The sequence below is a fragment of the Miscanthus floridulus genome, chromosome 6 (genome assembly GCF_019320115.1).
Source record: "Miscanthus floridulus cultivar M001 chromosome 6, ASM1932011v1, whole genome shotgun sequence".
NCBI lineage: Eukaryota > Viridiplantae > Streptophyta > Magnoliopsida > Poales > Poaceae > Miscanthus > Miscanthus floridulus.
The window spans coordinates 117095381-117107775 of record NC_089585.1 but is presented as its reverse complement, the minus strand read 5'-3'; positions in this window follow the sequence as shown (position 1 = coordinate 117107775).

The following is a 12395-nucleotide window of genomic DNA, read 5'->3' as shown; positions in this document are numbered from 1 at the left end:
AACCAGACAAGGTTCTGGGGTGCTGTTAGTTTTCCGTCTGTGTCGATTAAGGACCGATCGTTGCTCGTCCCTCTTATCATATTGAACGTATGCCTCACATTTAGCTGGTCAAATAAAGTACCTTTCGACCACAAAGCTAGTGACACTATTCGAGCTGGGATAAACTCGGATTGGCAGACTGGTACTGAGGGGGTATGATGGGGATGCGAAGAGTGGGCCCAAGGTGCATCCTGGCTATCGGGCAGTCCCTGGGTAGTGCGGTCCATGACTGTTATCCCACGGTTACTTGGAAAGTGTCATTAGTGATCTATAGCTCACTTGATCGGTGAATGTGGTTTGTATGAGGAATAAATCACCAGCTGGTTAGGAATCGATTCGAATCACCATCGCTCCTAGATAGTGAGCACTTGACTCGAGCTACAGCATCGTAGTAATTATGATGGAACACTGATGGTTATCTGGATGGTATGGGATATGCTAAATCTAAGTTGGTAACTGGATGTTATTGGTTAATCAAGTGATTGCTATAGTATAGGTGCTTACCTAGATGGATAGGTCATAATAAAGATGATGCAAAGTACTTAAAATGGTTTCTTCATGATAGCTTATGCTTTTCGCAAAAGAGTTAGCTAGCCCACTAAAGAAAGCCTTGCATAATTCTTGGTGTCGCTTTATTTTGGTTTAAGATGGGTAAGTCTAGCTGATTACCTTCTCGTACTCAGGGCGTTGTTCACATTGTTGTTGTAAATGGTCAAATGTACTACGACTATTGCATTAACTGCTTGTACCCGACGATGGGCGACAACTAGGACCAAGGGCAATGGTCACTCCGTATCTCTCATCTGATGCTTTTGTTGGAGATGACTACCTACTGGCACTGTATCTGAACCAAAAGTGTGTGTGTGGCTTTAAAACTATTTGCTTCCGCTATTTTAGTTTGAACTTGGGTTGTAATAACTTTATGTTCTAAACTCTGATGTATCCAACTGTCATTGTGAACTTTATGTAACATGTGACGGTGATTGCTAAACTTGTACGATCTTGGTTTGTATGTCGATTGGTTTGAAATCCTTCGTGGTTTCACGGACTACCAGGTTATATGGGCTTAAGTTTGCTAAATTATCTGCTTCAGCGGAAGATTTCCTTACTTAATCTCGTATAATTGGTCGGTTCTGTTACAGCCGGTATCAGAGCAAGGTTTAGCAGGTTACTGTTCCCACGAGTATTTAAAACCAAAGTTGTGTTTAAAACTGAGTTTTAAAACTTAATAGTGTGCCAGTGGTCATATCCTGTATGCCCAGTTAAGGACTCTAGGTGGCTTATTTAAGTACTGACTTGGGGGTCTTTGCATCATATTTCTATTTCGTTGCTCATACGGTGTGCTATTGTATGAGTGCCATTCACTTGAGTGATAATTTATGGATCCATTGCCTCTACGCCTCAGTAAGTGAGAGTTGTGAGAGCATGATCGGATACACTGCCGATCTAGGGAAGTGCTTATATGATGCCGGATTATTTACATGCCATACGCGTGTTTATATGAAGGTATCCAATGTGTGGGGAATTCCGTCCTGTGGTGACGATGCCGTCGATAGGTCCATGGTTCGGGTAGTTGCTACCGTTGTACGCGTATCTGGGGATGCGTGTAGAGCGAGTAGATTACTTTACTAATTTCGTGCATATTTTTCATACTGTCAGGGTTTGGGCTGAAGTGTATCTTTTGTAGGTACATAACAACGCTATCGTGTAGTACGTATTAGCTACGTTTATGAGAGACCGTTGTATGCCATCGTCTATGCCGCTAGCAATTGTTATTTTTCTTGAGTTTGTGAGAACATACGGAACATGCATGCATCATGTTGTTACATATCATCCATACCCCCCTTAATAGTACGGCCAAAGGAAAAACAAAGTCCTAAACTACTCTAAGTGTCTCTCTAACTCCAATCGACACTTAGAACTAGTCATCCTTAACCTTGTCGTCCATCCTTTGAAAACCAAAATGATTTCCATCATAGGGGCATGACAACTTTGATTGCCCAATCGATCTCCATTACCATGACCTAACTTAATTGCATCTGCAAAACACACGTTAGTCATAGTAATCTTGTATTGTCATTAATCACCGAAACCCAACTAGGGGCCTAGATGCTTTCAATCTCCCCCTTTTTGATGATTGATGACAATACCACCTCGAGTATGTGAAAGAGTGAGGTTTTTGACGGGCTTGGTTCATATAAGCTTTTGTCGATAAGAACAAAAGTGTTAGTCAAGCTTATATGACCTAAGCCAACACAATGTACTCAAAGGATATGAATTAAGCATGAGTACGAGTAACAAAGCTCATTTGCATCGGAGTATAAACGCAGAAGTAAAGGCAAATAAGCATAACATAAGTGATATGACATATAAATAATGTAAAGTAGCGAGCACACATGTCATATATCACAATCACATAGATAGCACTATCACATAGATATAATAGTATGCTTGAAAGTAACACACGAATGCATAATAGTAATAGTGTATCACATAGATAAAACTCCAAATGTATATAATAAGCTAATACTAGATAACTAGCTCCCCCTGAAAGTCGCTCCCCCTAAGTCTACATACTCAAACCCTCTCCCCCTTTGGCGTCAAACACCAAAACCTAAGGGTCGGTCGGTGGGGCTGCAGCGGATGAGTCAGGCGCTGAAGTACGTGGATCAAGCTGGAACTGGGCACCCTCATCATCTGACCCTAAACTCTGAACAAACTAACCCTCTGTAGCAGGAAGTGTCGCTGAAGCAGTCTGGGTCTGAGCTGGGGTAGGTGCTGCCTGTGAAGCTGCTAGTACGTCTGTCGTAGGATCTAAAGAGGCGATAGACGAGGGGAGCCTCTGAGTAGTCACTGCGATTGGGGCTGCTGTAGAGGGACCGATGGTATGCATATGAGGCAGTGTAGGCATGCCGGTCAGCTCGCTGAAAGATGCTCCAAGACTCCTAGAGACTAACGTGTCAGGCACAAATAGCGAGGGTGACTGCTCCGGTGAGAAACCCGTGTGATATGGAGTGAACTGCGGGGCAACCACTGGTGAGGACAACCACTGGGACACCTGAACTATAGGTGAAGCAAATGGAGCTAGAGGCAGTCCCCGACTCTGAAGCCCACTGGGCTGTACAGCTGGAGTCGTCGTGGTAGAGGCAGGCTGAGCAAGCTGGGGCGAAGGCTATGGTAGTGGGGCCCCAAGTGTTGTCACTACATGCTGCATAAATCCCATAAGCTGTTGCTGCATGAGTAACTGCTGGTGATGCATCTGCTGCTGCTGCTGCTGGAGGAGCTGCTGTTGCCTCTGGAACTCATCCTGACGAGCCTGGAACTATGCGAAGTTGGCAGTAGTCTCCTGTGCCTGTCGTGCCTGATCCTGCTGCATCCGCTCAAGAATGGCAATCAATGCGGGGTCCGTCTATGGTGCTGGTGGAGCTAAGCTAGAACTACCGGCCTCTGTATCATGTCTGTATGGAGGCATCTAAGGAATCAGCAGATAGTCATCATCCGAACTATCACTAGACTCGGTCATCCCCTGCTATGCCTCAAGCTGCTCCTCCTCTATAGCAGCTATGCCTCTAATGATCTTATCCTACTGAGCTGCTAACTCTAGAACATCTGGACGATGACTGGGCTAAGCGGGTGCCTGTGAAGTGCTGTGCCTGATCCTCTGTGCCATGTTATATGCGGGAAACTTTGTGGTGGCACCCTTGTACTCTGCAACCATCTCAGGAGTCCTGACCTACACACACTTGAGCATCAAGAATGTGACCCAATGTGCATAAGGAAGCTGTCTATGACCCTTGAAGCCCTCAGCAATAGTATCCTCCATCTCTGATAGAAGGAGGTCCCAAATGTCAAACACGGTCTGCTGCATCAGGGCATTAAGGAGCCAGAGCTATAGGCAAGTCAGACCCTCTCTGTAACCTAACCTGGGAAGTAGTGTCCTCCTAATAATAGCCTCTAGTACTCGAGCGATAGGAGTCAGGTCACTGGGGTTCCTGCTTGACCCCTCACCAAAGGGCTCCTTGAAGCAATGTCGCACCAGATCTGTAGGGGGCACTAACCCTCCATGAGGATGCCTGGGAGGCTCCTGCTGTCCATAACATACCTCATGCAATTTGACAAGCTGATCCTATAGCCTCAGTATCTCCCGGGCCCTGAAACTCATCACCCTATAATCTCTGCCATTGAATGCAAAGTGAATGAAGTTGTGATGCGGATCAATGTAGAGTGAAGCATAAAACTGCCGAACCCAAGATGGTACATATACTCCTATCCGGCCAATCAGATCTGCGAGCCCCGGCAAATATGACAAGTAGGGGCAGATATGCTCTCTGGCTGCTGCCACAATAGACTCTAAACTACATACCCACTGAGATCTGAACACTGCCCCACTGTTGAGATAAGCGTTGTAGAAATCCTCCTGCAGTGGCGTGTAGAAACCCTCAGCTGCTCTCTCATCCCTCCTCAGAGGAAACCACACATCGAACTCAACAAACCTCAGCTAGCGAACCTGTCTGGCTGTGGCGGCCCTCAAGTCAAGGTGTACCACTGGAGGCGGACCCTATGGTCTGGGCGGTGGGCGTGAATCCCTGTGCTGTGTAGCTAGCCTCGATGGAACTATAGCACTGGTACGACCAGAGCGGCATAGCTGGGGTGCCGGCTCGGTCTCCTCGGCCTGCTGGCCCTCCTGAGTGTCCTGAGCTGGCTGAGGCTCTGCTGGTGGGGGCTACTATTGTGACTCCTGCTGAGACTCACCCTGACGCTGAGGCTCTTTAATAGCCAGACGACGTCCTGGCATCATGACAGTCCTAGGTGGACTACCATGAAGTCGCTCAATCTCCCTCAGTCTGTCCTGTGCGTCTGGTGCCAGCTGATCTGCTATGACAACACCACTATGGGCATCGCCTCTCTCGGCATGCTCTGTGGCCTCAGTGACTGTAGCTGCTCTTGCTGTCTCTGCATTGGGGTACTTGCGCTTCTTGGATGTCACCTGCTTCGTTGCTTTGCCTTTCGGTCCTATAGGCTTACGAGGCGGGGGCCTCCGACCATTATCACCTGGGCCACCACCAATGTTCTTGGTGCGAGCCATCCGATCTGACAAGAGGATGAACTACCGCTGATGAAGATCAACTGTCAAACTGACACTCCCGAGGCTTGGCCTCGATCCTTACTCATGAGCTTGGCTCCGAGTTGACTACCAACTGCCACAAGAACCTCAACGGCACCGACTCGCTGCATGATAGAATAGATGGATATACGAATAAATACAATATATCTAATAGATGCGAAAGACCTAGGAAGAAAGCAATGTAGGTGCGAAATTGAGACGACAGGCAAGCTACCTGATGAACTGGCGATCCAAGAAAGGAGAGACGTGTCACGCGGGGGAAACCTCGGAACCGATTATGGTTAGGGTAGATCGAAAGCCCTGAATGATTTGAAATCAGTGCATAGCCATGGAACTAGGTCACAAGCAAGGTAAATTCAACACAGGAGTTAGGCCTTACCAAGCAATTGAGGAGGCAATAGCTAGGGCACTGGAAATAGCCTTGAATGGCGCTTGGTGCCTGGGGAGCCGACGGCGGCGCTGGCACAGAGGGTGCGCGACGGCTTGGATGCGCGGAGAGGCTCGATGGCGGCCTTGGCTGTAGCTACGGGAGGTGTGCGGATCAGGCTTGAGCACGCGAGGAGGCTCACTGGCAGATGGAGCCGGGCGCACGGTCGTGGGAGACGGGAGGCTCACGGCCACGGTGGACTGGTGGCGCGTGGAGCAGGACGGCGGCATTGGCGCGAGAGAGCTGCGGCGGCGACCTAGCGGCGGCTCGGGCTAGGGCAAGGTGACTATGGCGATTAGGGTTAGATGCTGCTGGCTGAGATCAAAGATACGGACGGTTAAAAGGAGATCCCACGCGTAACGGAGAAGGAAACAGGGAAAGAGTTCAGAAACCGCACGTTCTCCATTGACCGGATGCTCCGGTGGTAGCGACCGGACGCTACCACCCAGCGTCCGGTCAATTCCAGAGAGGTCCAATTCCTCTGGAATCGTGACCGGACGCGTCCGGTGGTCCATGACCGGACACAGGTAGGGTCCGGTCAGTACAGCCTGTTTCATCTTCAAACGACCGGACGCTGGAACCCTTCCTGATCGGATGCACAAACACAGCATCCGATCACTCCTTCTGCAGCAGTTCAGCTCCCGTGAACTGACCGGACGCTGGACAACAGCGTCTGGTGCAGTGTCCGGTGCACCTTTTCCAGCAAATCTTCAGAGTTCCTTCGCGCTGCCTATTCCCAATCAAGTCCCAACTTGAATAAGATACAAATAAACACCAATTGGGACTGATGTGAGTGACCTCTCTCAAACCCTCATATTTTTCAAAATATTTTGCCTTAGGCTATAATTCTTTTTAAGAAAATAGGCAATAAGAGGGCAAATGGAACAAAACGACAAAACAACATCCATGTATATGCAATACTATGTAAGTAAATCTAGTTGCTTGTCAAGTTTGATCCAAGGTTAAGCTTCTTCACATGCTTTTCGGCGGTTATCTTAACCATGTTAGACAAGCCCTATATGCATTGCCAAAAATTAAACATGTTGTATATTACAATGAATGCAAGGGACAACACAAGCTCAATTTTTAGTGAAGTTACTAAAATCAAGCACATTGAGCTCATTCCGCAATCTACGAAATGTAGCCTCATCTAGCGGTTTAGTGAAGATATCCGCTAATTGATCTTCGGTTCTTACACCTTCTAGTGATATATCATTTTTAGCAACATGATCTCTTAGAAAGTGATGACGGATATCTATGTGCTTGGTGCGAGAGTGTTGAACCGGATTATTTGCAAGTTTTACCGCACTTTTATTGTCGCACAAAAGAGGTACTTTTTCTAGAACTACACCATAGTCTAGCAAAGTTTGCTTCATGTATAAAATTTGTGCACAACAAGCACCCACGGCAATGTATTCCGCTTCGGTGGTGGACAAAGCCACACTATTTTATTTCTTGGAGGACCAAGACACAAGTGATCTATCAAGCAAATGACACCCTCCGAATGTGCTCTTTCTATCCACTTTGCATCCGGCATAATCCAAATCGGAATAGCCAACTAATTCAAATATAGCTCCTTTGGGATACCAAAGACCAATGCTTGGTGTGTGCTTAAGATACCTAAGGATTCTTTTTACGGCAATTAAATGTGTTTCCTTAGGATTAGCTTGAAATCTAGCACACATACACACACTAAACATGATGTCGGGCCTAGATGCGGTTAAATATAACAAGCTACCAATCATTGAACGGTAGAGAGTTTGATCAACCGGGTTACCTCCCTCATCTAGGTCGAGATGTCCATTGGTGGGCATTGGTGTCTTGATTGGCTTACATTCATCCATCTTGAATCTCTTGTGAAGATCTTTTATATATTTCTCTTGAGAGATGAAGATGCCTTCTTTCATTTGCTTGACTTGAAAACCAAGAAAGAATGTAAGCTCACCAATCATTGACATCTCGAACTCCTTCGACATCAATTCACAAAATTCTTTGCATGAATCTTCATTTGATGATTCAAAGATGATATCATCAACATATACTTGACAAATGAAGATATGCCCATCAAGCTTCTTGGTGAATAGTGTGGTGTCGACCTTCCCAATGGTGAAGCCCTTCTCAATAGCCGTTAGATTCATCAAATTCCACATCATATGTTTCTTCAACCAAGCCGGTGGCATGATTAAATACTCTATATGCTTTGGACTTCGATGAGTAACCAACAAGAAAACCAATATCACAACGTCTTTGGAACTTCCCTAGGTGTTGCCGCTTCTTGTAGATGTAGCATTTGTAACCAAACACCCTAAAGAAGGAGACGTCCGGCTTCTTCCCATTGAGCAACTCATAAGGTGTCTTGCCAAGGAACTTTTGAAGGAATAGGCGGTTTGATGCATAGCATGCGGTGTTGATTGCTTCCGCCCATAGAGCTTCGGGGGTGTTGTACTCATCTAGCATTGTCCTTGCAAGAGTGATCAAAGTCCGGTTCTTCCTCTCAACTACACCATTTTGTTGAAGAGTATAAGTTGCGGAGACTTCATGCTTGATCCCAACTTCATCACAATAGGCTTCAATGTTTGTGTTGTCAAATTCTTTCCCATTGTCACTTCTAATCTTTTTGAGCTCCACTTCAAATTCATTTTGAGCTCTCTTGGCAAACTTCTTAAAACAAGATGCAACTTTAGATTTGTCTTGAAGGAAGAATACCCATGTATACCTTGAATAGTCATCCACAATCACAAGACAATAGAGATTCCCTTCCAAACTCTTGTATGTTGTTGGTCCAAATAAATCCATGTATAGGAGTTCTAGCACTCTTGTGGTTGACATGAAAGCTTTGGTTGGATGAGTATTTGCAACTTGCTTGCCGGCTTGACATGCACTACAAAGCTTGTCCTTCTCAAACTTCACATCCTTTAACCCTCTTACCAAATCATTCTTCATAAGCTTCTTGAGTGAGCTCATCCCAACATGAGCAAGTCTTCTATGCCATAGCCACCCAAGTGTTGTTTTGGTGAATAGACAAGTCTTCAAATTTGCATCTTCGGAGGTGAAGTCCACTAGATATAAGTTGTTGTATCTAAATCCATTGAATATCACTTGATTGTCATCTACTTTGGATACAACAACCTCCTTCTCGGTGAACAAGCATTGAAAGCCAAGATCACACAATTGTCCAACGGATAGCAAGTTGAAGCTCAATGAAGCAACATAGAGCACATTGGAGATGGAATGATCATTTGATATTGCCACTTTGCCCAATCCTTTAACCTTGCCCTTTGAATTATCTCCAAAAGTTATTTTCTCTTGTCCATCTACCTCTTTGTCTAGTGAGGTGAACATACGAGGATCACCGGTCATATGTTGAGTGCAACCACTATCAATAACTCAATGACTTCCACCGATCTTGTAGTTCACCTACACATAAGAGATTCAAGCTTTAGGAATCCAAACTTGTTGAGAGCCCTTCACCTTCTCAACAAGTGACTCAGCCACCCAAATCTTCTTAGGCCTACTCTTGTTGGGGGGTCCTAAGAACATGACTTTCATCTTTCCACTAGAATCTTTTCTAAGCATGTAGTGAGCATTGAAAGGAAAGGGTCTAGCATGCTTGGGCAAGGGTTGTGGCGGTGGAGTTTGACACTCATGAGCAAAATGGCCTTCTTGTCCACACTCAAAACATCTCTTTGGCTTTGGCTTTGGCTTTGATTGTTGTTGTTGAGCTTGAGCCTTCTTCTTCTCTACACTTGCTGAAATGACCCCGATTTCTGCGAAGGGAAATCCACAGCGTCGAAGTGTAATAAGACCGTTGTAGATCATATTACCCAAATTCTAGTCGAATATCACATCCATACAATGATAATATCAGAGTACAAATAGTGTGGAATTACATAAATTATTACATCGCCGCATTGGCGAAATCAAAAGTAGCATTCATTCAGAACAACTTGAAGATAAGATCGCTAAACTCGAGCGTAGGCACAAACCCCTCAACCGTCAAACTCCTCAGAGCTATACTCCTCAGCAGAACCTATGTGCCAAAATTTATCAGTATAATTTGTACTGGCCACTCCCAACCCTATGAGCATTGCTTTGTGGAAATTGGATGCAAGTTGGATATAATCAAGGAACCTATAAGGCTGGGGTTTCCTATGCAGTAACATATCAGGTATATAATAATAGTTGGTCAAGTTTTAACACCATTCCCTCACACATCCCATCCCATTCCCATTCCAGAGCCAAGTTTCGATCCTAGGATTGATATACCACCATCTCCATACCATAACCATACCATCGCTCAGTCGATAGGCCAACTCCCTCTTAGCACTGTCTCAAGGCTCGTAGCCCCTGGCTACAACTGACACTCTCTTACAGGGGGAGAAAAGAAGGACTCATCTCCTATCTAGTTTAAGCGAAACCCAGGAAAGGTCCATAGCCGACAAGTCGGCACATGTATCGATCGATCAACCATACACTCTATAGAGGTTTTACATAACCACAAGATCCGCCTTCCTCGCTGACCATCATCAACTGGGCTAATTTTGGCCGCTTGCTAGCCTAGGATAATGCCACTCTACCATTCAGCCCTGGTACACCCCAAGTCCAGTCTGGGGTGGCTGAAACTGTGAGTCATGAGCCAGGTCCACAAGGTCTCCATGAAGTCTCGGAAGGGTGTGGGGGAATCCTCCATGCCCCGTACCTCCTTACACTGTCCGCTATCAACCTAGCAGTAGTGGCAATATCCTACCCAGTAGTCCGGCCGTCCCGCACCATATAGGGTGAGTGGTACGTAAGGCTTCCCGATGAATCTGAGTACTAGTAAGTCCTTAGGGATGACCAAGCTAGAATGTCTTCATCAGGGTTTCCATTTACCGTGCCACCACAGCACCTCCACCCTAGGCTCCTCCCTTCACAGGATCACACCTAGGGCCACCTCATATACCATTTACCCACCACAGGTATCTATTCCAGGGGTGCCCAGGTAGCACCCCGCGGCAAGACTTGCCCTAGGCTCGTCTTATACTCCAACTTGGTCGACACAACCCTCACCCTCCATGCACCCAAGTCACACACGCAGCACTCTCCCCATAGTCCAGATAACACCAGTTTCTACCACGCATCAATGTAGTGCAAGCGTAGTAGAAGTAATAAACAATGAAGTATAGTAGCAAGCGTGTGACTAGCCTAACAGCTGGGTGAGCAGGGGCAAGGTTGCATCAAGGTAAAGGCCACCAAGAAAGCATACTACTATGCAAGTCCGATCATAGTGTGATCATAAAAATAGGGTAAAGCAATAGCAGATCTATATTAGCCATGCATAATAGGTGCTACGAGATTGGGTGGGATGTGGCACCTTCATTGTAGTCGTCTCCATACTCCTCACGGTACTCACGATCCTCATCTGTCTGGTTCTCCTCCGAGTCTGTAAACGATCGCATTATAGTCACGTTAGCGACATCTATAGAATAGCACAAAGAAGCAATGAAAATTTAAAAGAGCCAAAAGCACTCAAACATGGGTTCATTGCATAGAGCTTGATTTTAGATGAATTTTGGTCCTAGTTTCGTATTTTTCCGAGGTCGTGTGAATTAGTTATGAATTTCCAAAGTTTAAATCATTTCTGAAAATGGAAAAAGGCTGAATTAATCTTGGGCTGACATGTGTCACGTAGTGGCTGGTCCATGTGGCATGCTGACATCAGCATGACATCATCATCTCGGTTTTGAGCTGACAGGTGGGGTCCAACTGACGTCAGCATGACGTCATCAACGTCGTTAGTTCCAACAGGTGGGGCTAGAGGCTATTGGGTCACTGACAGGTGGGTCCGGTCAAAGTCAACATCAGTCAACGGCGGGTCAACGGTCAATGGTCAATGGTCATCAGTCAGGGTCACTGACATGTGGGGCCTGGCTGCTGACGTTAGCATGACGTCACCCCGGCTGCGTTGGCTTCTGTCGTGTGGGTCCCGCGTGACGTCATCATGACGTCAGCATCTGACGTGTGGGTCCAGAGTGTCTGTGCCACTAACATGTGGGGCCAGGTCAACGGTCAACGGTGACCGATCAACAGTCAATACAGGCTGGGTTCAAACTAGGCCTGGACAGGGCTGGATTTGGGCCGGTCTGGGCCGGGCTGACCTAGACATGTGGCGTGCTGTGGCGCTGCCACGTGGCGCAATTGGGCTCTTACTAGGCTTCGTTTCCTAGCTGTGGGCGTGAGCACGGCTCACGGTGGACCCAAGTTCATGGTCCATGGACCTAAGGCAGGGTCCATGGTGGACCGAGTCCATCATCATTTCCCCTCGGCTTAGCTCATGTGCACCGGGTGTAGGGCTGCGCTGCTCAACTCGCCCCTTCTCCTCTGTTTCTTCCACGGCGCGCTCCCACCGGCGATGTGCTCACCGGTGAGCTCTCGCAATGGCTCAGGCATCCAATTGAGGTGGGGAAAAGCCTCCACGCGCCATGGCGGCTGCAATGGTGGGGTCAGGGCGACGGATGGTGCTTCCTAAGTCACTGGTCACAGCGAACGGCGGCTCGAGTAAAATCGGCATGCAGGAATGGCGCGGGTGCAGCGGCATTGGCTAGTTCTGTGGTGCGCGTGGGCGTCACAATGCTCCAGCGGGCATGTTGGGCAGGTTGAGGGGTCCTCCAGGGCCTCTGGTGGCTTTGGCCACGTTGGCGGCCTTCCGATCACGTCAGCGGCGTCGGTGTGGGGGCTATGGCCTCGGAGGGGCATCACAGTGGGGTGTGTAGGCTCCTACGGATCCGTGTGGATGCGGCGAGGGCGTCCAAAGCTCAAGGCGGG